This window comes from Vulpes lagopus, chromosome 6 (assembly GCF_018345385.1).
Source record: "Vulpes lagopus strain Blue_001 chromosome 6, ASM1834538v1, whole genome shotgun sequence".
In the NCBI taxonomy this organism is placed as follows: Eukaryota; Metazoa; Chordata; class Mammalia; order Carnivora; family Canidae; genus Vulpes; species Vulpes lagopus.
In genome coordinates, this window is record NC_054829.1 from 104,801,459 (window position 1) to 104,827,208 (window position 25,750).

General features: G+C 41.0%; 1 pseudogene; it reads right to left on the bottom strand.

Moving 5' to 3' along the window:
- Positions 1-306: 306 nt before the first annotated feature.
- LOC121492695 lies at positions 307-24,430 on the bottom strand (annotated as a pseudogene).
- Positions 24,431-25,750: the final 1,320 nt, after the last annotated feature.

Genomic DNA, 25,750 nt, shown 5'->3' on the forward strand with positions numbered 1-25,750 from the left:
CAGGTTGGAGGGGATAGGACCTCCATGTATATGGATGCTGGCACCACCCAGCGGCCCTGGCTCCCAGGTGGTGGTTTTGCAGGTTTCAGTGGGTAAGCCCTTCACCCTCTTTCCAGGAGGTCTCACTGTTCAAAATGGCTGGCCCCCACCCATCACCTTCAGTCCTGTCAATACATGGTGAGAGAGCTCAAATTAAAATTAGTGGCAGGAAGAGGAGCCTTGAGATCCCTTTCACTGAGCCTTTCAATTAAGGCTACTGATTAGATCCTAGATTTCCTTACCACATAAAAAAGAGTAAGGGTTCACTCACATGAACGGTTGTTTTTCCCCCCTTTGGCCCAGCCTGATGTTTTTAATTTTGCCGGGCTGCATAACCAAGTGTTGCTGCTCAGCTGCTTCTGGAGCAGACACAGAGCATCCAGGATGCTCCTTCCCTCTGGGGCCCTGCTCCTTGGTCGGGTCTGAGGAGTACGATTGACCCCTGAATGCCTCAGAAGCCCCCTGCAGAATTGAAAATCCAGGTATGACTCTGACTCCACCAAAACTTAGCTATTAATAGCCTACTGGAAATATTACCAATAACATAAATAGTTGATTAACACATATTTTGTATGTTAAACAAATTACATACCATTATATATGTATATTATATTCTTACAATAAAGTAAGCTGGAGAAAAGAAAATGTCAGAAAGTTATAAGGAAAACACACTTATAGTACTATACTGTATTTATCAAACAAAATCTGCACGTGAGTGGATGGCACAGTTCAAACCTGTGTTGTGTTCGTTGGGCAAGGATCAACCGTAGCATGACGTCCACACATTTTGTCTCTGCCTTTGAATCAAGGTAGTTACAGCCAGTCCCCCTCAGACAGAGCCTTCACTTGGCTAGAGTTTGCGCTCGTTTCCTGCCCCACAAAGACTGAGTAGCCAGTTGAACCAAGATGTACATGTCTTTGTCCTACTGTTAGTTAAGGGTGCAGATAATTTCTTTCTTTTTTTTTAAAAGAATTTATTTATTTATTCATGAGAGACACAGAGAGAGAGGCAGAGACATAGACAGAGGGAAAAATGGGCTCCCTGCAGGGAGCCTGGTGTGGGACTTGATCTTAGGACCCCAGGATCATGACCTGAGCCAAAGGCAGACAGATGCTCAACTACTGAGCCACCCAGGTGTCCCAATAACTTCTTTTTTTTTCACAACTAGTTTAAAGAAAGAATACTGAGATATTTGTGTGACTTTTGTGACAGTCACTAGAACAAACTGTTATTTCTCCTTCATTCTGTGTAAATCTTGCAATGAGACGTCTTTGCTTCTGGGACATGCTCTGGCTAAGTTCCTGTGCCTGTAGTCCTTGCAGGGCAGACATGTTGGAAATAGAGTTGGCCCTGGGGCCAAATATTAGACCAAAACTGTGGAATGCAAACTAGTGAATCTGACCCTGAATAACCTCACTTTCTAACTGTTGCTCTGAGGCCGGAATACTTTGGTTTGATTCCACACAATTTGTATTCATGAAGAATTACCAGAACTTTTCTTTTCTTCTTTTCTTTTTTAATGATTTTATTTATTTGTTCATAGACACACAGAGAGAGGCAGAGACATAGGCAGAGGGAGAGCCTCTGCCTATGCCTCTGCCAGGAAGCCTGCTGTGGGACTGGATCCCAGGACCAGGATCATGCCTTGAGCCAAAGGCAGATGCTCAATCACTGAACCACCCAGGCGTCCCTACCAGAACTTTTCTATTGTTGCTATGTAGACCTGTTACATTTAACCTGAATAAATAATTGTTTAAATTGACCACAGTGGGCTAAGAGGGTTTATGGAGCACAGGAACCAGTATACTCAGCTCTTTGTAACACATGATGCTGGAGAAATTGGAAGGACCACTTTTTCCAATTGCTTCCTGTTCCACCACAAATAGAAAGACAATTGCAATTTGCCATTCATTTCCTCTGTCTTTTGACTTTCTTTTTTTTTTTTAAGATTTTATTTTTTGGGATCCCTGGGTGGCGCAGCGGTTTGGCGTCTGCCTTTGGCCCAGGACGCGATCCTGGAGACCCGGGATCGAATCCCACTTCGGGCTCCCGGTGCATGGAGCCTGCTTCTCCCTCTGCCTATGTCTCTGCCTCTCTCTCTCTCTCTCTCTCTCTGTGTGACTATCATAAATAAATAAAAAAAATTTTTTTTTTAATTTTATTTTTTTACTCATGAGACACACACACACACACACACACACACACAGAGAGAGAGAGAGAGAGAGAGAGAGAGAAGTAGAGACACAGGCAGAGGGAGAAGCAGGCTCCATGCAGGGGGCCCGATGTGGGACTCGATTCCGGGTCTCCAGGATCACGCCCTGGGTCGAAGCCAGGTGCTAAACCGCTGAGCCACCCAAGGATCTCCTTGTCTTTGGCTTTCATGTGCCAAATATATTAAGTTCAGGACATAAGGTGGGTAGGTATTTTTATTATCGCTTTAGAGACCAGAAAGCCAAAACGTAGAGTGAATCCACTTAACCAGGGTTGCATAAATGAACTTAAACCTGAGAACTCCTCACTAGCAGCCCTAAGAAAATCGTGGTTAAGAATGGTGGCACTGGAATCAGCATGCTGAAAATGCCGGCTTTAACATTCATTTTTTAAAATATTTTATTTATTTAAGAGAGAGAGAGAGAGAGAGAGAGAGAGAGAGACAGAACAGAAGGAGGGTGGAGGGAGAGGGAGAAAAACAGACTCCCCACTGAGCACCCATCCTGACCTCACAGCCCTTGAGATCATGACCTAAGCTGCAATCAGGAGTCCAGCACTTAAGAGACTGAGCCACCCAGGCGCCCCCAGGTTTCACCTTCTTAAAAGCACAAATGAGTCACTGCACCTCCCTTAGTCTGTTTCTTCACCTATAAAAAGGGGGCATAATGGCACCACCGCAGGGGTGTCATGAGAGTTAAAAGAGGTAAGTAAGTATGTGAACTTGTTAGAACAGAGCCAGTCTCATAACACATGGTGAATCCCCAATAAATGCACTTGTATTATTATGATCATTGTTATTGCTATTGATGAGGAAACCAAGGATCAGACCACACAATTATTATTTTTTAAAAGATTTTATTTATTTATTCATGAAAGACAGAGAGAGAGGCAGAGACACAGGCAGAGGGAGAAGCAGGCTCCATGCAGGGAGCCCGATGTGGGACTCGAGCCCAGGACTAGGGGATAACGCCCTGAGCCAAAAGCAGGTGCTCAACCCCTGAGCCACCCGGGCATCCCCAGATCACACAATTAAAGAAAGAGTTAAGACCACAGCCAAGATCATGTTTTTTGTTGTTGTTGCTGTTGTTGTTTTTTGGGTTTTTTTGCAGCTTTTGAGCCCCTTCCCTAGCTAGAACTCTTATTTCTTTTTCAGCTAGAATTGTGAATTTCCTCTGAGATTGCTGTTATTCAGTTTGGTTAGTTTCCTAAGAATATACATGTTTTAAAGCAGGATTAGTTTGCAGAAGCAGCCAGATGGAGAGCTGGCGGAAGGACTCATCCTAATACTGATTCAAACATAAATTTTAACGCGGCCGAGTGCCTCCGAGTACAAGGGCTCTGTTTAGTTGGGTACCAAGTAGTTCCAGCAAGTATTTTTCCTCAGGGGCACCCAGCCTGATGCAACTTCAATTGCTCAAAAATGCTATACCATTTGGAAACAAGCAAGCAGTCGGATTTGCCAACAAACATGTCTGCAATTCTAAATCCATCATTCTAGCAGCGCTCATAAAACAAGGTCCAGATTTATTTTCCACTTGCTGTTTGTTCTGCTCATTAATTATATTCATATCTGCTTCTTTGAAGTGATTGAGACTATTGGGAAATGTAAAAGAAAGCTGTATTGATTTCAGTCTTAATATCATTCCATCTCTATTTCCTTCATCTCTGAGGGCTCAGGCATGTTGAGTGACATGTGGTGGCGGGTATAGTATGTCGGGCACAGAGTAGGACATTATCAACAGAGCCCAGGCTCTCCAGATCTGCAGTCTCTTTGGTGCGAGGGTTTAGATTTAGAACGTCTGGATTGTATTCTACGAAAATCTCCACAGCCTTTCCTTTCAAAATCAATTTCAGTTGTCAAAAACGAGGGGAGGCGGTGGTGGTGAGTCACTTTGAAATCATATAGCTTATTATGATCATCGTTTTTTAAAAGCTTATTACTCTAATTTTTCTCCCAAGGGAGTTGAGTTGATTTATAACCCCACCCTCCTTATCTCAACATGTGGCTGAGTTCAGAAGGGAATTAAAATTGGGGGATTTTTTTCCCTCCAGGAAAAACTGCTAGAACACACCCCAACCTCATTTTCAAGTTCAGTGGGAACTTTTTTGACTTTACTTTAAAAATGCATATGCAGTGACTAAGCTCATACCTCACCCCCAAACTGACATATTTGTGCTGGGTTCTTTGGAAGGCCTACCCGGGAAGGTAGACTCAACAACACCTCCATACACACTGGGTCAAATGTAACTTCTTTGAGGGCAAGGATTCTTATCTGATTTGTCCATTGATGTATCCCAAGCCCTTAAAACAGTGCCTGGTTCCTGGTGGGCACTCAGGAAATATTTGTGAAGTGAACGAATGAGGAAGTAACAGAGGCTGATAGCTAGGAGCTAGGACTTTGGGGTCAAACAGGCAAACGTGGGTTCAAATTGTAACCTGTTGATCATGAGCTTGGTGGCCCTGCCTGGGCTGCTTGGCTACAGCATCATCACCTGTAAAATGGGCCCACTGTATCTGTATCTGTATCTATTTTCCTGTATCTGTAAAAAGGATAGTGCTCCTATTGGGAGGCTACACATGAAGAAGTCTCAGTGGGCTTCTGAAGACGTAAATTCTCCATACTTGGTTCATATTCTTATTCTTGCGAATCCTCCAGAACAGGGCCTGAAGGTCCCCCTGAGTCAAGATACTGGAGGCTCATGAAGCACAATGTCTTCCCAAGCTGTGCTTCACACTGACACATAGGAAGTAACCCCCACCCTGTTTCCTGTCTTCCTTGGCATTTCAGCAATGGTGGGAGCGGCTCTTCCATGTACCTGACCAGGGCTCATATCACTCACGGGCTAATAGTCTATGTCATGCCATCCCAGGCACAGCAAAGAGAGAGGAAGAAACCATTTTAAGCTTGGATGACTGATGGCCTGGGATTATTATTCTTCAGCTTCCAGGACACAGTACTCCTATTATTTCCAGAGAGCTTTCATTTATTTTTTCAATGTTGAAAGCTCATGCCAGTACGGTCGTCTGAAACCTCATGGCAGCATATATATGAGACGATCATATTCCATTCTTGGTTCCCCTAAACAGGGTGCTACTGTTGCAGAAAGGAAGTTCCAGAGGTAACTATTCCCCTGTGACTCGAATGTGGTCGGCAGAACTGTCTTATGCAAAGTAGGCTTTGAAAAGGTGTTAGCTGGCTGAAATACAGGGCTTGCCATTCCCAGCTGGCTTGTTTGCCCACCCTGGCCAGGATCCTGCCTCTCACCAGTGCCAACACGCGATATGCCAGAAGAAGACGACCACTCTTTCCTTCAGCTCCCTTTCCGTGAAACAAAAGAAGCATCCCTCTCCCACCTCTTTGGCCGGTTCAGAATAGACTGCGGGTGGGGGCCAGTCGGTGGCCGGGAAACCGCTGTAGCACACGTGTGCTGGGAATGGCAATCACAAGGACAGGGGCACCTGCGCTGTGGTCCGATGGGATGGGGGCGCAACATGCCTACCGAGGGGTGAAGGGGGCTCATAAATGAGGGAAGAGGGCAGAACAGGAGCCAGAAACACGGAGGGAGGGGCAGAGGCTGAGGCAAACTGCTAAGTGAAGGTCTTGCCCTAAGGGGACAGCCCCAACTCCATTTCGACTCATTGTTGTGTGTGGGAATTTAGGCCTGGCCTGGCCAGATCTTTTGATTTTTAGATTATTTATATATTTATTTATGAGAGAGAGAGAGAGAATGAGAGAGAGAGGCAGAGACAGGCAGAGGGAGAAGCAGGCTCCATGCAGGGAGCCTGACATGGGACTCGATACCAGGTCTCCAGGATCATGTCCTGGGCTGAAGGCAGATGCTCAACCGCTGAGCCACCCTGGTGCCCCATTTTGAGTTTTTAAGACAAGCCCATAATCCTTTGTGTGTGTGTGTGTGTGTGTGTGTGTGTGTGTGTGTGAAAGCTCTGAAACTGTAAACATTAACATTTGTGTTATCATTTATAAGTGGTGTGGCTAAGAAAGAAAATGCGTATCCAGGACTTCAGCTTTCTCTGAGATGAACATTTACTCTCCAGTCATTTGCTGTGTACCCCAGTGGGCCTGACACTGATAGGAGTGGGAGGTCTAAAATGCAAAAGACATGGTTCATGTTTTCAGGTGTTTTGTGAAATGAAGGAGAGAGATGCAGAAATAGATATAATACATAAAAGGTGCTGGAGTAGAGAGTGCAATGATAAAGGTCAATAGGGCAAGAAAGGAAGGGGCCATCATCTCAGTTTCTGAGGTAGGCAGTCGTCAGAAATCACGAGGGGGGATGTACCTGCTTGAGCGGTGACGGAAGGTGGTGGCAGTGATCGAGGGCAGTCCTGGCAGAGGGAAGAGCACGACCAGAGGCACGCAGGGGACACCCTGCACAGCGCACCTGGCAAGGCATGAGGGGGCTTGCTGGGCTGGTGTGCGGGGCAGATGGCAGGTTGGCTTGGCCCAGGGCAGTCTGTCTGACTGTTCTGGGTCTCAGAGCGATCGAAAGATGACAAAACACAGTACTACTTCCCTCTAATACTCACTGTGGCACCATGGCAGCCTCGAGGACTGTTGGGGAACCCACATGGATGTGTTTGCCTTTATCCAGGTCCAGCCCACATCTGTAGCCATTCTGTCTCTATTTGCCATCTGCATTTCTCATCCCATTGTAACTGGATCCATTCAGCATCTGCACACTTCAATACCCACCCATACCCAGCATCTGTTTAGAGTTGTGTACGTGAGCTAGATGGCAGCAGCCCTGATTTCACCAACAGCTAAAATTCTAATATTAGGCAATTGATTATCTTCTTCCAGACTATTAAAAATACACACCTGCAAACTCATATGGATGTCTTTAATAATTGAATATGATTCCATTTTACAGGTCCTGTCTAATAAGATGTTTGTTTTTTCAATGTCTTGCCTTTACCCTACCTGACTTGCACAGGTCACTACCAGGAAATAAACATACATGCATTGCCTTGTTTTCCCACCAGCTGGAACCATGGAACAGGGCAGCATGATGGTTGAGTATCTCACTGTGGTGCTGGCGTTCAAATCCCAGCTCCATATCTGATGTTGTGACAGCATGGGGTGGCGACTCTAGTAATGGGTTGAATTTTGTCCCCTGCCCCCTCCCCCCAATCCTTGTGTTGAAGCTCTAATCCCTAGTACCCAAGACTGTGACTATACTTGGAGGTAGGACCTTTAAAGGAGGGTGATTAACTTAAAATGAGGCCAGTAGGGTGGGTCTTAATCCAGTGTGACTGATGTCCTTATAAAAGGGAGAAATTTGGTCACACAAAGGGATATCAGGGATGTGGGGGCACAGAGGAAAGCCCACGTGAGGACACAGAGAGAAGGTGGCTATCTGTAAGGCAAGAAAAGAGGCTTCAGGGGACACCAACCCTGCTCACACTTTGATCTTGTTCTTGCTCTTCCAGCCTCTGGAATTGAATTGTGAGAAAATAAATTTTTGCTGTGTTTACCACCTAGTCTGTGGTATTTTGTTATGGCAAACTAATATGCTTACCTTTCTGTGGCTGTTTACCATGTAAAACCCCCACAGGGCTTTTATGAAGATTAAACCAGTGAACATAAGGAAAACAGTACCTGATACACAGAGGTGTATGAGCATTGGCTATTGTTAATAGTAATGTAATTATTTCTAATGGCCCAAAGTCCAAGAAAAGAACAGTTTAATAAAAGTCTATCTTCAGGGCTTGAAGTGGCTGGGTGGCTCAGTGGTTGAGCAGCTGCCTTAGGCTCAGGGCGTAATCCCAGGGGACCAGGATCGAGTCCTGCATCTGGCTCCCAACAGGGAGCCTGCTTCTCCTTCTGCCTGTGTCTGCGCCTCTCTCTCTGTGTCTCTCAGGAATAAATAAATAAATAATCTTAAAAAAAATTCTATCTTCAGCTGGTCTATATGCTACTCTGGCTCTATATTTGAAACGTGCAATTTTTTGTGGGTGGATGAAGTAGATCAGTTGTAAAGGTTTTTTTTTTTTTTAAGATTTTATTTATTTGTTCATGAGAGACACAGACTGAGAGAGAGACAGAGACACAGGCAGAGGGAGAAGCAGGCTCCTCACAGGGAGCCCAATGCAGAACTTGATTCTGGATCCCAGGATCATGACCTGAGCCGAAGGCAGGCACCCAACTGCTGAGCCACCCAGGCGTCCCATCAGTTGTAAAGGGTTAAGAAACATTTTAGCACATAGACATTGGTGAGTCTGATATATATATATATATATATATATATATATATATATATTTTTTTTTTTTTACTTCTTTGTATTAACTTCTCTGTGTAATTCTAGAATATACTCTCAAATTGCTTAGAATAGGTTTCCTCTCTAGATTGAAGTAATAATAATCTCATTTGCCCCAACTCCAAAGCCCTTTGAAGTTAAACATTGAGAGAGAGGATGGCGGGCCCACTCAGCAGAGATTAGATCTTGTTTTAAACACTAGCTGCTCTGAGAATAATTTCCTTAATTAATATTCACAAGATATCATACACTTGAGACTGTATTTTCATGTAACCTACTTGCATGTAATTGTTCTTTGCTAAGGCTCTTCACTGCGTTTGTATCTTCCTTTTGTGTCAGTATTCAACAAAATCATTTCCATCTAAAAGCAGTGCTGAAGGGGGTGGGAGGTTGGTTGGGTCTCCCTTCTGTGTGAAAGCTAGCACACATGGGCTTTCATCTCATTTCTAAAGTTAATATTGTTTTGTGCTTATTCCTATTCTTAACTGGATACACATGGCTCCCAGACCCCCCCACCCGCTTTCTGGACTCAAGGCCCGGACATTTTCAGGTGCTGCCCTCTTGTCATCTCACACCACATGGAGAAGTGTTTATCAAAGTACCCTAGAGCCTCAACTGGCCCAAGGGTCTTAAAGCCACCGAGGAGCCACATCTGCGATCAAGAACAGATTCGGAGGTTATCGATGCCCATCTGTGTCAGGCAATCAAAAATCCTCAACTGGAGGAACTTTAGGTTATTTAAGAGTCGGCTTGCCCAAAGATCCGTGAAAGGAGCTAAAATGACTTGGAAAGAAATCTTTCTGCATGTCTAATTTCAAAGCCTTGCAAGTATTGCATACATCTCTGAGTAAATTGAAAAATTAAAAGTCTACCTTTTAAATACATTAGAAAAAAGTTTAAATAAATTTGCTCACTGCTTAAGATCTCCAACCAGTGGCTTTTTTTTTTACATTTGCAAGCAGATGCCTCTTACAGTAAAAGAGCACACACCCCCAACACACACACTAACTGGCAAAAGAATATTTTTTGCTTGTTTTGTTTTTGCAGCTGTTTGTTGTAAATGCTTTTCAAAACAGTTGATGATTCTGCCATCAAACAATCAATGATTGAGCTAACTCTTAGGACAAATTAACATTTACTCTTATAAAGGTGGAAAATACTTGAATACTTAAAAATATAATGTGTATGTTATTATATGTTAAAGTATATACTACATATGTATTCATATTTATCTATCTTTTTAAAAAGATTTTATTTATTTATTCATGAGAGACACAGAGACAGAGGCAGAGACATAGGCAAAAGGAGAAGCAGGCTCTCTGTGGGGAGAGCCAGATGCGGGACTCAATCCCAGGACCCCGGGATCACTCCCTGAACTGAAGGCAGACGTTCAACCACTGAACCACCCAGGCATCCCCCATCTATCTTTTTATCTATCTACATATACTTCCCTCCCTCAGTTACTTGCAGACGCAGTAACTGCAAGACCAAATTTCTTTAGTGCTGATAGATTAGTAAGTCTTACATGGTACCAAGTATTTTCAAGAACTTTTGCTTGTCTTGCAATGTCCTAATTGCTGTATTCAGCTGGAACACAATACATGCTAATTATTCTCTCTTTAAAATCATCATCCATTTATGAATTTGTCTGCATTAGGGACATGACGTGCAAGATAGCTCACAGAATAAGAAATACAGGTGACTGAAATGTATGGACATTGTTTGCTTAGCCTCACTCAACTGAGATTCAATATGTCACCAGTCAGGTTGTCGGGATTAAAAGTTTGATAGCACTGCATAGTGGCAAGTCTGAGGAAATGGGCACTCTCCTATATTGCTGGGGAGAGTACCTGGTACAACTCCAGTGGAAAGCAATTTGGTAACATCATTAGAATAAAATTGCACACGTACTTTGACCAGCAACCTCTCTCATACATATAGTCTCGCATGAGCTACATCATGTCCTTAGATTATTCATTGCAGCATTATGTGATAGGGGTTAGGATGTTTAAGAAGAAGGGACCAGTCAAATACACTGTGGGGTATCTAGCCAAGGGGCTATAATGCAGCTACAGAAGAAAATGAAGAAGTTTTTTTCTTTTTTAAAATTTTATTTATTTATTCATGAGAGAGACAGAGACAGAGACACAGGCAGAGGGAGAAGTAGGCTCCATGCAGGAGCTCAATGTGGAACTTGATCCTGGACCTCAGGATCACGCCCTGAGCCAAAGCAGACGCTCAACCACTGACCTACCCAGGAGTCCCAAGAAGTTCTTTTCTAATTTGGAGGATCTCAAAGATATTCTTACTAAGGGGGAAAAAAAGCAAGAGGAAAAGTATCCAGTATTTATGTGAAAAAGACAGAAGTGTGAGGGTGAGTAGGGGTACAGAATATAAATACACAATTGCTTGTATATACAGAGTATTGCTGGAAGGATGCTCAAGGAACTATGTATACTCATTGCTGGGGGTGAGGGTTGGTGCTGGGTGGCTTTGGAACAGGAATGGAAAAGAAACTGTCACCATATATACTTTTGTAACTTCCAGATCTTGAAATATATGAAAGTATTCCCTATCAAAAATACTAATTGAAATAAAAATAAAATAAAACCATAAAAATCATACTTGTATCTTGTGTTTCATTTCTCTGATGTACAAATTACTTGTAGTATGGTAAAACTAGAGAAGTTAGAGGAGAAAAATCAAAATAATTAGTGGCCTTGGTTCAATAGCTCTAAGAATTGGGATCATTTAGCTTCTGAAAGAATAGGCCAGAGGCAGATTTCTTAACACTCCTTAAATCCCAGTAGGTAAGCTTGGACACAAAAAGTTGCTGTTCTTCTATGCTGGGTATTTACATTAAAGTTACAAATGAGAAAAACATAGCTGCGAAATTGCAAGCAAATTGGAGTTACCAGATCTTCACTTACAGATTCTCTAAAGGAAAAACACCCTGAGAATTGGCTCTATAGTTCTTGAACCCTACCAGCCAAATTGTGTCCCAAAAGGGGTTAGAGTGTGTGGGAGAGAACCAGGAAGCATCTGTAAGGAAGTTTCCCTTCAAGGAAACTGTTGGTACACTGTGATCCTCACTCCCTCCAAGACTTGGGTGCTCCTTCCTTCACTAGATTTTGGGAGGGATTGCCAGAAGACTGGTCAGAGGACCTAGAGCTGAAAGACAGCCTGGGTTGGGTCTGGCCCTTGGGCAGATGTAGAGGACAGGGGAAATGAAGGGTTTTGATGGCAGCTTGGGAATGGGCTGCACATCTGATTTCTTGCAGTAAAGGATGCATGGATATTTCCCAGGGGTTTGATGTTGGCCCTGTCTGAGACAACAAACTATAGCCTCTCATATCCTGCACAAGAGTACCCCAGCTGTAGGTCCACAAAGGGAAGCCTGCCAAAGGGGCTGCAAGGTGAAGGGTGGGAGTGTCCCAGGAATGAGAATTTTGGAAAGGGTGTCAGTCATCTGCTAATGCCAGAGAGCACAAAGCCAGCAACCAAAGGATTATTCCAACCACTTTCCTGGCCTGTCTTGCCTCCCATCACATAGTTGGGGTTAGCGTAAGTGGCTAGAAGTAGGGGAGCAGAGCAGAAGCTGCCCACATTCCCCTTTCCTCCAGGAAGGCAGCATCCAACTATGGGCCTCTAGGAGAGGAAGAACAGTCTGTTCTTCAACTGAAAATTGAAGAGTTGATTATTGTCTTTGACTGGACACATTCTTTTTGCTGATTTGAGCAGACAAGATAGTTTATTATCCCAGAATGAGCAGAGAAGCTATAGGGCCTGCTGAGTGTTCATCAACTAGCAAAAGAATAAGTTTGCAGGAAACAAGATTACAGGAGACAGAACTTTTAAAGGAGAGACAAGAATAAAGTTAAGTTTTGGTCCTCTACCATGTATCCAGTGCATTGGTGAGATTTATTTTCATAAAACCAGTAGGACTAAACTTAAAGTGCAGTCAGGGATAGGGAGGCAGACTAGACACATGGAGAATGTTCTTGCTCTAAACTCAGCAAGATATGAACTTGCTCACTATGGAAAATAGTGATATCTATTTTTTTTAAGATACTTCACCAATAGGATTTTCTTTTCTTTTTCTTTCATCTTCTTCCCTTTCTCCTCTACTTCGTCCTCCTTCTTCAATTCTCCTTTTAAACAAGGTTAAAAAAACAATTGACTGAAGGAAAATTAGAACAAGTAGACAAAAAGTTGGCCTAATTAGTGAAGATGGGAGGTAAGTGAAGTTTGGGAAATGCTATTCTAAACAAGGATTGTAGAGAAGTCTGAAAGCAAGATGCTGAAGGGTGCTATTCCAAATTAGCGTTCAGAGGAAGTCTGCAGAATTATCCTTAGCTCAAGTTTTCCTATGATTAGTTTAAAATAATCCATGTATTTATGACATTTTTATAAATGATAATTCCAATCAGTTGGGTCTAGTGACAGACTCAGGAAGTAGGACTCAAAAAAAAAAGAAAAAGGGCAAGGGGCACCTGGGTGGCTCCATGGTCTCCATGGTTGAGTGTCTGCCTTTGGCTCAGATTGTGATCCCAGGGTTGTGGGATCAAGTCCCACATTATGCTCCCTTTTGGGAGTCTGTTTCTGTCTCTGCCTATGTCTCTGCCTCTCTGTGTCTCTCATGAATAAATACATACAATCTTTTTTTAAAAAGGGCAAAAAAAAAAAAAAAAACCCTTGAAATAAAAAGAGAAAAGTGAAAGAACAGAAGGAAGGAAAGGAAAGGAAAGGAGAAAGAAAGATTCGTTTCAAGCAATGGAATATAGATTATGAGCACTTTGGGTCCTTAATTTCATTTTGATGGCTCTGATATCTCATAAGACACTTCGATTTGCACTCTTGGCTTAAAATATTAATTAAACTCTTCTAACTCCATAATTCTGGGCCTATAATACACAGGCATTATTCAATTTTCCCTGTTATACATTAAAATGTACAGACACTATGATTTTATTTAGCTAATTTCAAGATTAAAGATTTCCTTAATTGTAGTCTTCCGTTAGTTCTTTGTAGTTGCTAAAACTGCATGCTTTATAGCTTAAGGGAAAATTTCTACTATTTGAGTCCTTGTTAAAAGTAAACCATGGGCTTCCGCTTCCAGGAAGATAGGGTAGACACATTTCTTCCTAGTCCTCCCACTAAGTACAGTTAAAAAACCCTGACATTATATATAAAGCAAACATAAGACTCTGAAGGGTAGAGACAAGAGGGCAATCCAACTAATGAGTTCAGGACCCTAGAAACAATACAGTGGTGAGTTCCTTGGGTTTTCTTTTTTTGCCTCATGTATCCTAGACCCAGAGCTGAAGAAATTGACAACTGGAAGCACCAATGGGTCCATAAAAAAAAAAAAAAAAGTCCCAACAAAAGTTGACTTCCTCTAACCAGTGGACCAGAAATGGGGCAATGTACCAAAGTAGAAAACTTTTAAACAATAACTGCTCTACTTCAGCCGAAAACTACAGGAAAAAAAAATTGTGGCCCCACTCCCTCTAATAACAGTCTAGGCTGAATGGAGCCTAGATATTCACTCTCATCAAGCTTTAATAAGGTGCTCCATCCTGTACCAGGATGGTGCTAGAGAAGGCCAAGTAAGAAGGAAGGCTTTCACCACCACCCAATAAGGCCAATATCCCCAATGGTGTCAGTAGATAGAGGCCACATAAAGAACAGAAGGAGGCATTCCTACCCATCCTAGCCCAGGGATCAGTGGAAGCCCAGTGGGGAGTACAATTCCTATCACTGCCCAGCAGTAATGAGGAACACCCACATTTCAGGTGTCAACAGAGGCCAAGAGAGGACCTTGGATGTCTGCTCCCTCCTAGTTGTAATAAGGCAATGCTCCTTCCTTCTTCCCTTACTAGAGTGGTATCACAGACAGTTAATACTGAGGTTTGAATAAGATCCAGAGTCCTATAACATAATACCCTAAATGTCTAGGTTTTATTAGAAAATCATTCACCATGGCAAGAGACAAGAAGACTTCAAACCGAGTAATAAAAGGACACCAATAGATGCCAGCACTGAGATGACAGAGACATTAGACTTATCTGACAAAGCTTTTAAAGGAGCTATCATAAAAATCCCTTACCAAGCAATTATGTACATGCTTAAAACAAATAAAAAATAGAAAGTCTTCGCAAAGAAATAGAATATGTAAACATGAACCAAATGGAAATCCAGAAATGAAAAATAGAATAGCCAATAATTACAACCGAAGCCAAAGGATGGGCTTGACAGCACAATGAGGGGTCAGAGGAAAGAATCAGTGAACTTAAAGATTAAACAATAGATAGTATATAATCGGAACTACATAGGAAAAAATAGATTGAAAGAAAAAAGAGAAAAGAACAGAACCTCAGAGACCTGTAGAACTATAAATAAAAGTCTAGTATTTCTGTCATCAGTGTTCCAGAAGAAGAAGAGCAAGAGGATGGGTATGAAAAAGACTCAAAAAAAAAAAAAAACCATGAAAACTTACCAAATTTTGTAAAAGACATACGTCTGTAGATTCCAGAAACTGAAGAACCTCAACTAGAATCCCCAAAGAAATCTATACCAGGACAGATCACAGTCAAACATACAAATGGATAACAGGTACACAAAAAGATGTTCAACATCACTAATCAGCAAGGAAATGCAAATCAAAACCACAACGAGATATCACTTAATACCTGTTAAAATAGCTATTGCCAAAAAGAAATAACAAGTGTTGGCAAAGACATATTGAAAAGGGAGCTCTTGTACACTGTTGGTAGGAATGTTATTTGGTATAGTCACTATGAAAAACAGTATGGAGGTTCTTCAAATTAAAAGTAGAACTACCATATGATCCACAATCCCATTTCTGGGTATTTATCCAAAGAAAATGTGATCATTATCTTAAAGAGATATTTATGCATGTTCATTGCAGCATTATTCACAATAGCCAAAACATGAAAACACCCTAAGTGTCCGCCAACAGATGAATACAGAAAATGTGTACACACACACACACACACACACACACAATGGAATATTATTTAGCAATAAGAAAGAGGGAAATTCTGTCACTTGTGACAACTTGAAAGAATGAACGTAGAGGGCATTATGCTAAGTAAAAAAAGAGAGAAAGACAAATACTATATGATCTCACTTATCTGTGGAGTCTACAACAAAGCTGAAACAGAAACAGAAAGTGGAATGGTAGTTACAGGGGCCAGGGGAGGGGTAGAAATGGGCAAATATTGGTCAAAGTGTATAAACTTCTAGTTGTAACATAACTAGAATGAGTTCTGGGGATCTAATATACAGCATGGTGCCTAGAGTTAATGATACTATATTAGATGCTTGAAAGTTACTAAAAGATTTTAAATGTTCTCACCATATAGACATACAACTGTAATTGTTGTTATGTGAGGTGATGGATATGTTAACTAACCTGTGGCAATCATACTGCAACATATACATGTATACCTTAAATTTACCCAATGTTATATGTCAATTATATATCAATAAAGCTGGAAAAAGTCTCAAAAATATAATATTAAAATATATAATACAATGCTATTTATAATCACAAAAATATGAAATACTTAGGTTAAATTTATTTATTTTTAAAAAGATTTTATTTATTTATCTGAGAGAGAGAGAGAGAGAGAGAGAGAGAGAGAGAGAATGAGCAGGGGAGAGGGGCAGAGGAAGAAGCAGACTCCTTGCTGAGCAGGGAGCCCAATGTGGGGCTCGGATGGACCCTGGGATCATGACCTGAGCCAAAAGCAGACACTTAACTGATTGAGCCACCCAGGAATCCCATACTTAGGTTAAATATAGCAAAATATGTATACAAATTGTGTGATGAAAACTATGAAATGCTGATAGAAGAAATTAAAGACAATCTTAATAAATGGAGAGACATACTGTATTCAGAAACTGGAAGATTCGGTATGGTAAAGATGTCAGTTTTCCCCAAATTGATACACAGGTTTAATGCAATTCCTATCAAAATCCCAGCAAGATTTTTTTGTAAATATAGGTGAAGTTATTCCAAAATTTATGTCGTAAGGCAAAGGAAGTAGAATTCTAAGACAATTTTGAAAAGAATAATATAATAGGAGGAATCAGTCTACCTATTTTAAGCCTTATTTATTGCTGCAATAATGAAGACTGTGTGGTACTGGCATAGAGATTAACCACACAGAGAAATGAACAGAACAGAGAACCTGGAAATAGACCCCCCAACTGATTTTTGACAAAAGTGCACAGGCAATTCAATGGAGACAGAAGAGCCTTTTCAACAAATGAAGCTGGAGCATTTGGACATCCAACAGGGTGGGGGGCAGAGGGGGGACAAGAAAAACTCAATCTAAGTTGCATCCTCTTATAAAAATTAATGCTTGAAAATGGATCAGAGATAAATGTAAAACAAAAGATTATAAAACCTTTTAGAACATAGTAAGAGAAAATCACTAGGATCTAGGGCTAGAGACAGAGTTCTCATATTTAACACTGAAAGCATGATCCAAAAAAGAAAAAAATAAAAAAGATAAACTGGATTTCACTAAAATTAAAAACTTCAATCTGTGGACAAGCCATTAAGAAAACAAAAAGACTAATGACTGGGAGAAAAATATTTGCAAAGGACATTTCTAACAAAAGACTAGCATCTAGAATATATCGTGAACCTTCAAAACTCAACAGTGAAGAAATAATCCATTTAGAAAAGGGCCAAAAGATGTGAAGACACAATTTATTGATGAGGATATATGTATGGTAAATAAGTACATAAAAGGATATACAACATCACTTACCATTAGGGAAATGCAAATTTAGACTACAAGATATGACCACATACCTATCAGAGTGAAGAAAATTAAAAATAGTGACAACACCAAATGTTGATGAGGATGTGGAGAAATGATCATTCATACACTGCTGGTGGAAATGTAAATGGTATGGCCACTCTGGTAAATAGCTTGGCAGTTTCTTAAAAAAAAAAAAAAAATAACAACATGAAACTACCATATGATCTAGCAATTGCACTTCTGGGCATTTATCCCAGAGAAGTAAAGAGCTTGTTCACACAAAAATCTGAACATGAATGTTTCAGTTTTGTTTGTAAAAGCCCCCAAATGAGAGTAACTCAGATGTCCTCCAACAGATAAATAGTTGAACCAATGGTGATCCAACCATACTGTGGAACTCCATTCAGCAATAAAAAAGGAATAATTTATCAATATATGCAACAGCCTGGATGAATCTCTAGGGAATTAGGCTGAGTGAAAAAAAAAAGGCCAATCCATAAATGTTACAAACTATACGATTCCATTTATAATGACACTTCTGAAATGACAAAATTGTTCATATGGAAAGTGCAGCGGTTGCCAGGGGTTAGCGTCAAAGAGAAGTGAATATACTACGAAAGGCCACCTGAGGGATCCTTGCCAATACGGAAATGTTCTCTCTTCACAGAACTATATTGACAATGTCAATATCCTGCTCATTGTATTGTACTATAGTTTTGCAAGATGTTACCACCTAGGGGAAACTGGGTAAAGGGTACATAGGATCTTTCAGTATTATTTCCTATAACTGAATGTGAATCTACAATGACCTCAAATAAAAACCTTAGTTAAAAAGTCAAGTGTATTATAACATTCAAGCTTGATCTATAAGCCCCCAAACTGTTAGTGGGCTATATACCCAGGGTTTTTTTTTTTTAATTTAAATTCAATTAGCCAACATACATACCTGGTTTTAACAGAGATTAGTTCTGGGAAGGTATAGGGGTTGGATCTGAGGGTCATGTGGTGATGAAGAGAGGACTCTTTGCATTTTATTCCCTTGGGAATTATGTGAAAATAAATTCTTAACATGAGCATGTACTGCTTTTATAATAAAAGGAAACAAGTTAATAAAAATTTTAAAAAGTAAACCACATTCACTTATTACTTAAAGAGGATATTTTCCACACTTCTCCATATTAAAAGAAAAAAAAAGTTTTTTGGCAGAAACAGCCCAGGTATTTAGGAAATGTATTAGGTTCAGTCTTTTATAGAAGGAAAACCATTAACTTAGTCTTTCTAAAGAAACTCATGCCAAAACCATTAGCCCCCAAGATCCAGCCATTATGAAATGTAATTGTATTCCACAAAGTGCTTCTTAAATACTTCAACACAATCTCTGACACAAAGTGCCAGAGGTGATTTAATACATGTCAGGGTCCTTTCTCTTGTTCACTCACAGCCGTGGAGGGTGCAATCAGCATACCAAGATCCCCACATATTGCAGTACCAAGGGACTGGGGGCCTAGCTGTTCCTGAGAAAACCCTAATCATTGCAACAGCCCAGCTCAAGGCCAAGCCAACGGGGACACTCATCCCGATCCCAAGCAACCAGGGGACACTCATCCTGGTCCCAATTTTGACTATTCTCCTCCAAAGAAAAGTTCCTACCCCACGTTGGGCCAACACCTTCAAGTGTAGGTAACATGGCAAAACATATAACAACTTCACTTACTGATAAAAGCCACATTGTATTCTGTCTTTATACTTTAGACCACCTTCTGTCATGGATCTCCACTGGATTCACAGCTTTGGGAAAAGGAATGAGGGCAGAATTGATTCACTGTTTAATGTTCACAGCAACAGGTTTGCTATTTCTACAGCTTCTGAAGATTTGTGAGAAAGCTCAAATGGGAAGATCCTTGGGAAGCTCCAGGAAACAACTTTAAGTGGACAGAAACAGACTTGCACTGATTGAAATTGCTTTAAAGCCACATGTTATTTTAGCATGCCCTTTCCCCACAGATTTGGAGTAGGAGAGTTGTATAGTTGAGTGCAGTCAGTGACTACAAAGCTGACCTGGAAAACGTGGGTATCACTGAAGGATAGTTGGATCATGACAAGGACACATCTTAGATGGTGATGTTGTCCTGTAGACCCAGGAGAAATGAAGAACCAGGTCAAGTGAAGAATATTCTCAGTTTGCTTTATTCCAAACAACTCTAAATAATAATTAAAGCTACTGGTTACTAAACATATACTATGCACCAGGCACTTTACTGGTTCCTAATTCTCCCCCAAACCATGAAGGTCTCAGTCATATGAGATTTACAGATAAAAAGACAAAGGCTCAGAAAGATGAAATAATTGTCAACATCATTCAGGTGATGAGTCCGAGTCAGGATCTGGATCAGACTCAGGCCATTCTGATGCTAGAGCCCACATCCTTTTTATTCTTGAATGCCACCATTCACGTCCATGAGGCAGGGCTTTGGGAGGTTTTGCTATTGCATCATTGATAGAATATGTCACCAATATCCTTCATTCTTTCCTCACTTAGGAAAGTAACCAGCTGGGACAACAATGTCCTCAAAGTGAAAAACCTTGACTCCTATCTCCCCCATTTTGATTGACCTTTGCCTATGCTCTACCCATGAAAACACTCCTCAAATCATCAAATATTTGACTGGAAAAAGCTTTAGAGATCATTAGTTTCTTGGTAGAAACAGGCCTGGTAGAAAACTTGTGGGCCTAATACAATGCTTACAAGCTTACAAGCTTTTGCTAGGAAACTGAAGTCAAAGAGGTAACATGTCCTCAAAACCATGCATGTAGCTAATGCTTAACAAGACATATGCTCAGACATAGTGAACCCATACATACCAAGTGAGATTATGATTGAGTGTGGTGTTGTGGAGAAAATCCCTCCACAGATTCAATGATATCTTTAACCACTAGATCCTTCCTCCCATCTCTCTGTGTATATGTCTTATTCACTTTGAACGCCAAGGGGAAAATACTTTGTTACTCACACTTTACAATTTAGCAAGCACTTTCTTACATGTCATCCTACTTAATCATTAGACACTGCTATTAGGTAAAGTGAATGGTATTTTCCTTTACACATGAGTCAACCAAGATTAGTGAGATTACGTGGTTTGAGGTAACAGAGCTACCAAATAGGAGAGTCACGACCCAAAGTCATCTCTAATACGAGGCTGCAAAGTAATTTTTGAGATTGCTTTCAATATATCCTTTGTTCCTAATATTTGATTATGAAAACTTAGATATTTAAAATTAACCTTTTTCTCATTATAAAAGTAATAGATGTTTATGACAGAAAATTTAGAAAATATAATAAGGCAAAATAAAAATCACATCTAATCTCATTATCCAAAGATTTCACTGTTACAATTTCTTGTAAATCTTTCCAGTCATTTCTCTATGCTTATATATGCCAAGACAAAACAAAGCAAAGGCAAAATGTAATCATGTTGTGTGCACTGTTGTGTGTACCGTTTCCTTCTTTTTAGCTTTATATAGTAAACATCACTCCATGTGTTTCAATATTCTCTTATACCATGTTCAAAAAGGCCATTGTGTACTAGTGTATGAATGCATCGTGGCTTTATCAAGGTAATACCCTATGGTAAAACAATAGGTTACTTGCAGTTTCAGGGTTTTTGTTTTGCAATTATAAGCAATGCTGTGGTTAACAATCATTGTATCTAAATCTTTGCACACATCCATGATCATTTTCTTTGAATACATTCCTAGAATTAGAATTTCTTGGTCAAAGGGTTTGCAAAATATTAAAACTTTTAAGATGTATTTGGATAGTCAAAATTAAAGGTTAAGGTTAATTTGGCACAGGATTTGTTTTAGCAGATTTTTTTTAATAAATTAATTTTTTATTGGTGTTCAATTTACCAACATACAGAATAACACCCAGTGCTCATCCCGTCAAGTGCCCTACTCAGTGCCCGTCACCCAGTCACCCCCACCCCCCGCCCTCCTCCCCTTCCACTACCCCTAGTTCATTTCCCAGAGTTAGGAGTCTTCATGTTCTGTCTCCCTTTCTGATATTTCCCACACATTTGTTCTCCCTTCCCTTATATTCCCTTTCACTATTATTTATATTCCCCAAATGAACGAGAACATACACTGAGTAATATTCCATTGTATACATAGACCACATCTTCTTTATCCATTCATCTTTCGATGGACACCGACGCTCCTTCCACAGTTTGGCTATTGTGGACATTGCTGCTAGAAACATCGGGGTGCAGGTGTCCCGGCGTTTCATTGCATCTGCATCTTTGGGGTAAATCCCCAACAGTGCAATTGCTGGGTTGTAGGGCAGGTCTATTTTTAACTCTTTGAGGAACCTCCACACAGTTTTCCAGAGTGGCTGCACCAGTTCACATTCCCACCAACAGTGTAAGAGGGTTCCCTTTTCTCCGCATCCTCTCCAACATTTGTGGTTTCCTGCTTTGTTAATTTTCCCCATTCTCACTGGTGTGAGGTGGTATTTCATTGTGGTTTTGATTTGTATTTCTCTGATGGCAAGTGATGCAGAGCATTTTCTCATGTGCATGTTGGCCATGTCTATGTCTTCCTCTGTGAGATTTCTCTTCATGTCTTTTGCCCATTTCATGATTGGATTGTTTGTTTCTTTGGTGTTGAGTTTAATAAGTTCTTTATAGATTTTGGAAACTAGCCCTTTATCTGATATGTCATTTGCAAATATCTTCTCCCATTCTGTAGGTTGTCTTTTAGTTTTGTTGACTGTATCCTTTGCTATGCAAAAGCTTCTTACCTTGATGAAGTACCAATAGTTTATTTTTGTTTTTGTTTCTTTTGCCTTCGTGGATGTATCTTGCAAGAAGTTACTGTGGAGTTCAAAATGGGTGTTGCCTGTGTTCTCCTCTAGGATTTTGATGGAATCTTGTCTCACATTTAGATCTTTCATCCATTTTGAGTTTATCTTTGTGTATGGTGCAAGAGAGTGGTCTAGTTTCATTCTTCTGCATGTGGATGTCCAATTTTCCCAGCACCATTTATTGAAGAGACTGTCTTTCTTCCAATGGATAGTCTTTCCTCCTTTATCGAATATTAGTTGGCCATAAAGTTCAGGGTCCATTTCAGGGTTCTCTATTCTGTTCCATTGATCTATGTGTCTGTTTTTGTGCCAGTACCACACTGTCTTGATGACCACAGCTTTGTAGTACAACCTGAAATCTGGCATTGTGATGCCCCCAGCTATGGTTTTCTTTTTTAAAATTCCCCTGGCTATTCAGGGTCTTTTCTGATTCCACACAAATCTTAAAATAAGTTGTTCTAACTTTCTGAAGAAAGTCCATGGTATTTTGATAGGGATTGCATTAAACGTGTAAATTGCCCTGGGTAACATTGACATTTTCACAATATTAATTCTGCCAATCCAGGAGCATGGAATATTTTTCCATCTCTGTGTCTTCCTCAATTTCTTTCAGAAGTGTTCTATAGTTTTTAGGGTATAGATCCTTTACCTCTTTGGTCAGGTTTATTCCTAGGTATCTTATGCTTTTGGGTGCAATTGTAAATGGGATTGAATCCTTAATTTCTCTTTCTTCAGTCTCATTGTTAGTGTATAGAAATGCCACTGATTTCTGGGCATTGATTTTGTATCCTGCCACGCTACCAAATTGCTGTATGAGTTCTAGCAATCTTGGGGTGGAGGCTTTTGGGTTTTCTATGTAGAGTATCATGTCATCGGCAAAGAGGGAGAGTTTGACTTCTTCTTTGCCAATTTGAATGCCTTTAATTGTCTTTTTGTTGCCTGATTGCTGAGGCTAGGACTTCCAGTACTATGTTGAATAGCAGTGGTGAGAGTGGACATCCTTGTCTTGTTTCTGATCTTAGGGGAAAGGCTCCCAGTGCTTCCCCATTGAGAATGATATTTGCTGTGGGCTTTTCATAGATGGCTTTTAAGATGTCGAGGAAAGTTCCCTCTATCCCTACACTCTGAAGAGTTTTGATCAGGAATGGATGCTGTATTTTGTCAAATGCTTTTTCTGCATCTAATGAGAGGATCATATGGTTCTTGGTTTTTCTCTTGCTGATATGATGAATCACACTGATTGTTTTACGAGTGTTGAACCAGCCTTGTGTCCCAGGGATAAATCCTACTTGGTCATGGTGAATAATTTTCTTAATGTGCTGTTGGATCCTATTGGCTAGTATCTTGTTGAGAATTTTTGCATCCATGTTTACAGGGATATTGGTCTGTAATTCTCCTTTTTGGTGGGGTCTTTGTCTGGTTTTGGAATTAAGGTGATGCTGGCCTCATAGAACGAATTTGGAAGTACTCCATCTCTTTCTATCTTTCCAAACAGCTTTAGACGAAGCAGCTTCTTCAGTATATTCCTCTTGTCCTAAATACAGATTCATTTTCTTTGGTATTTCAGAACTTACTATGAATTCATTATTGTCCACCAATTTGATATCACATCCATCATCATGTTCAAGAGTTGTTGCAGCCTCTTCCACTGTTTCTGACTCTTCGATAGGAGAGAGAGATCCATCATCATCCAAGTATTGTATCTACGACTGTCAAAATCTTCCCTTTCTAAATCTTCACCAACATTCATTTGTTTCAAGGATTCCTTGAGATAGTATTCATACTTCAATTTTTCAAGGTAGTTGAAAATCCTCTTGCCACCTCTTGCTCAAAGCTTAAAATCTTTCTCCATGGTAATGGCTTTTTTATTCTCAGATTCTAAAAATGGGAACCCAGATCCTTTGTCTTTAACTTGTTTTTTATTTATTTGGGAGTGTCTAGTGGTTTTTCTTCCTTCTGGTCTTCCCCTTGGTCTTTCTTTTGGCTTATATTTCCTCTTTTTACGTTTTTTTTTTTAATCTTTCAAAAATAGCTTTTAAAGTCAGTGGTCTTGGTTCAAAAGAGGAGTCACTAGATGAATCCCTTATTTCAACACCTCCAGATGAACGAACAAACTTTCTAATAGGGTTTCTTTGCCCCTGTTTTGGTGAGTAAGGGACACACTGAGTCTTAAATAAGCTGCTACCAGAAGAATTATCACTTTCATTGTCAATTTCTACAGCTGAATTAGATGTCATTATAGGTTGAGAAAATTCGTTACTTATTCTCCCGCAAGTGCTCTCCAAATTGTATTCACCACTTGTTTGCTTCAGAGTTCTCAACAACCACGCGGAAGGAAAGCTGTTTTAGCAGATTTGTATGGTATCTCCATGCTTATACCGATGGCAATGTCTGTGGATTCTAATGCTAATTTTCTGAGCCAGATGATAAAAGATTCACAAGACTGTTCCTATCATTTTACTCTTTAGTGAGTACTCTAGAAAATTCAAACCTGTAGAAGAAAATGAGAACCATGGTACACAAAGCTATAGTGTGCTATGTCCTGGTCACAGAGGGACCTAAGTGCCCCCAGCGGTCCCTGCCTCTAGAGTTCACACCTTTGTGTCATCTCCTTGTGAGCCGGCATGGCCTGTGACTTGCTCCTAACCAATAGAATGTGGCAAAGGTGATGGGATGCCAGCAGGGATTTGAATTATGTTATCTCAGACTCCCTCTCAGCAGACTGGAGCTAGAGACTCTCCCTGCGGGCTTAGTGAAGTAAGTGGACAGGTTGGGGAAGCCCATGTAGCTGCAAACTGCGGGTAGTTCTAGGATCTGAGGATGCTCTCCAGCTGACACCTAGCAAAAACAAATAAACAAAAAAACAAAAAAACTGGGGCCTCCGCAGCACAGCCACAGAGAAGTGGATTCTAGCAACAGCTGAGTGAGCTTTGAGGTGGACATGCCCCTGGTCAAGCCTCCAGACGCAAATGCAGCTCGGCTGACACCTTGATTGCAGCCTCTGCAGACCCCAAACTTCACCCAGGTAAGTCATGCCCAGACCCCTGACCCATAGAAACTAGAGACAATAAATGTATATTGTCCTATGGCACCGAATCTGTGGTTATTTGGTACCCAGCAGCAGATAACTAACCTACCGACCTGCGCTGAAACTAGTGAGCTTCTCTGACTGTGATTTTCACGCCTTCAGCCTGTTCTCAGCCTGGCCCTGAATCCCCGCCAAAGCCTCGTGCGCAAAGCACAACTTGCATGGGCTGATCCCGGGTATGTTTACCTTCCAATCCACTTCTCATCTTCCCCAGGCTCTGCTCCACATTGGAGGGGACATCCTACCCCAGATGTCTTGTAGCTGGGCTAGGCTAATGGCCGTACTGGCACTGGCCATAGACTGTAAGGTGGAGGGAGAAGCCTCTGTCTCCCCGTGCTCCCCAGCCGGGGCTGGGTCTCCGTGGTGGCCCCCACTCCTCAGGATAGGCCCTTTCTGGTTCTGCCCTCTGTTGGGTGGCCTCTGCCCTCAGGTCTGGGAACTCCCACCTCTTGTCTTTGTCTCTCCAGCC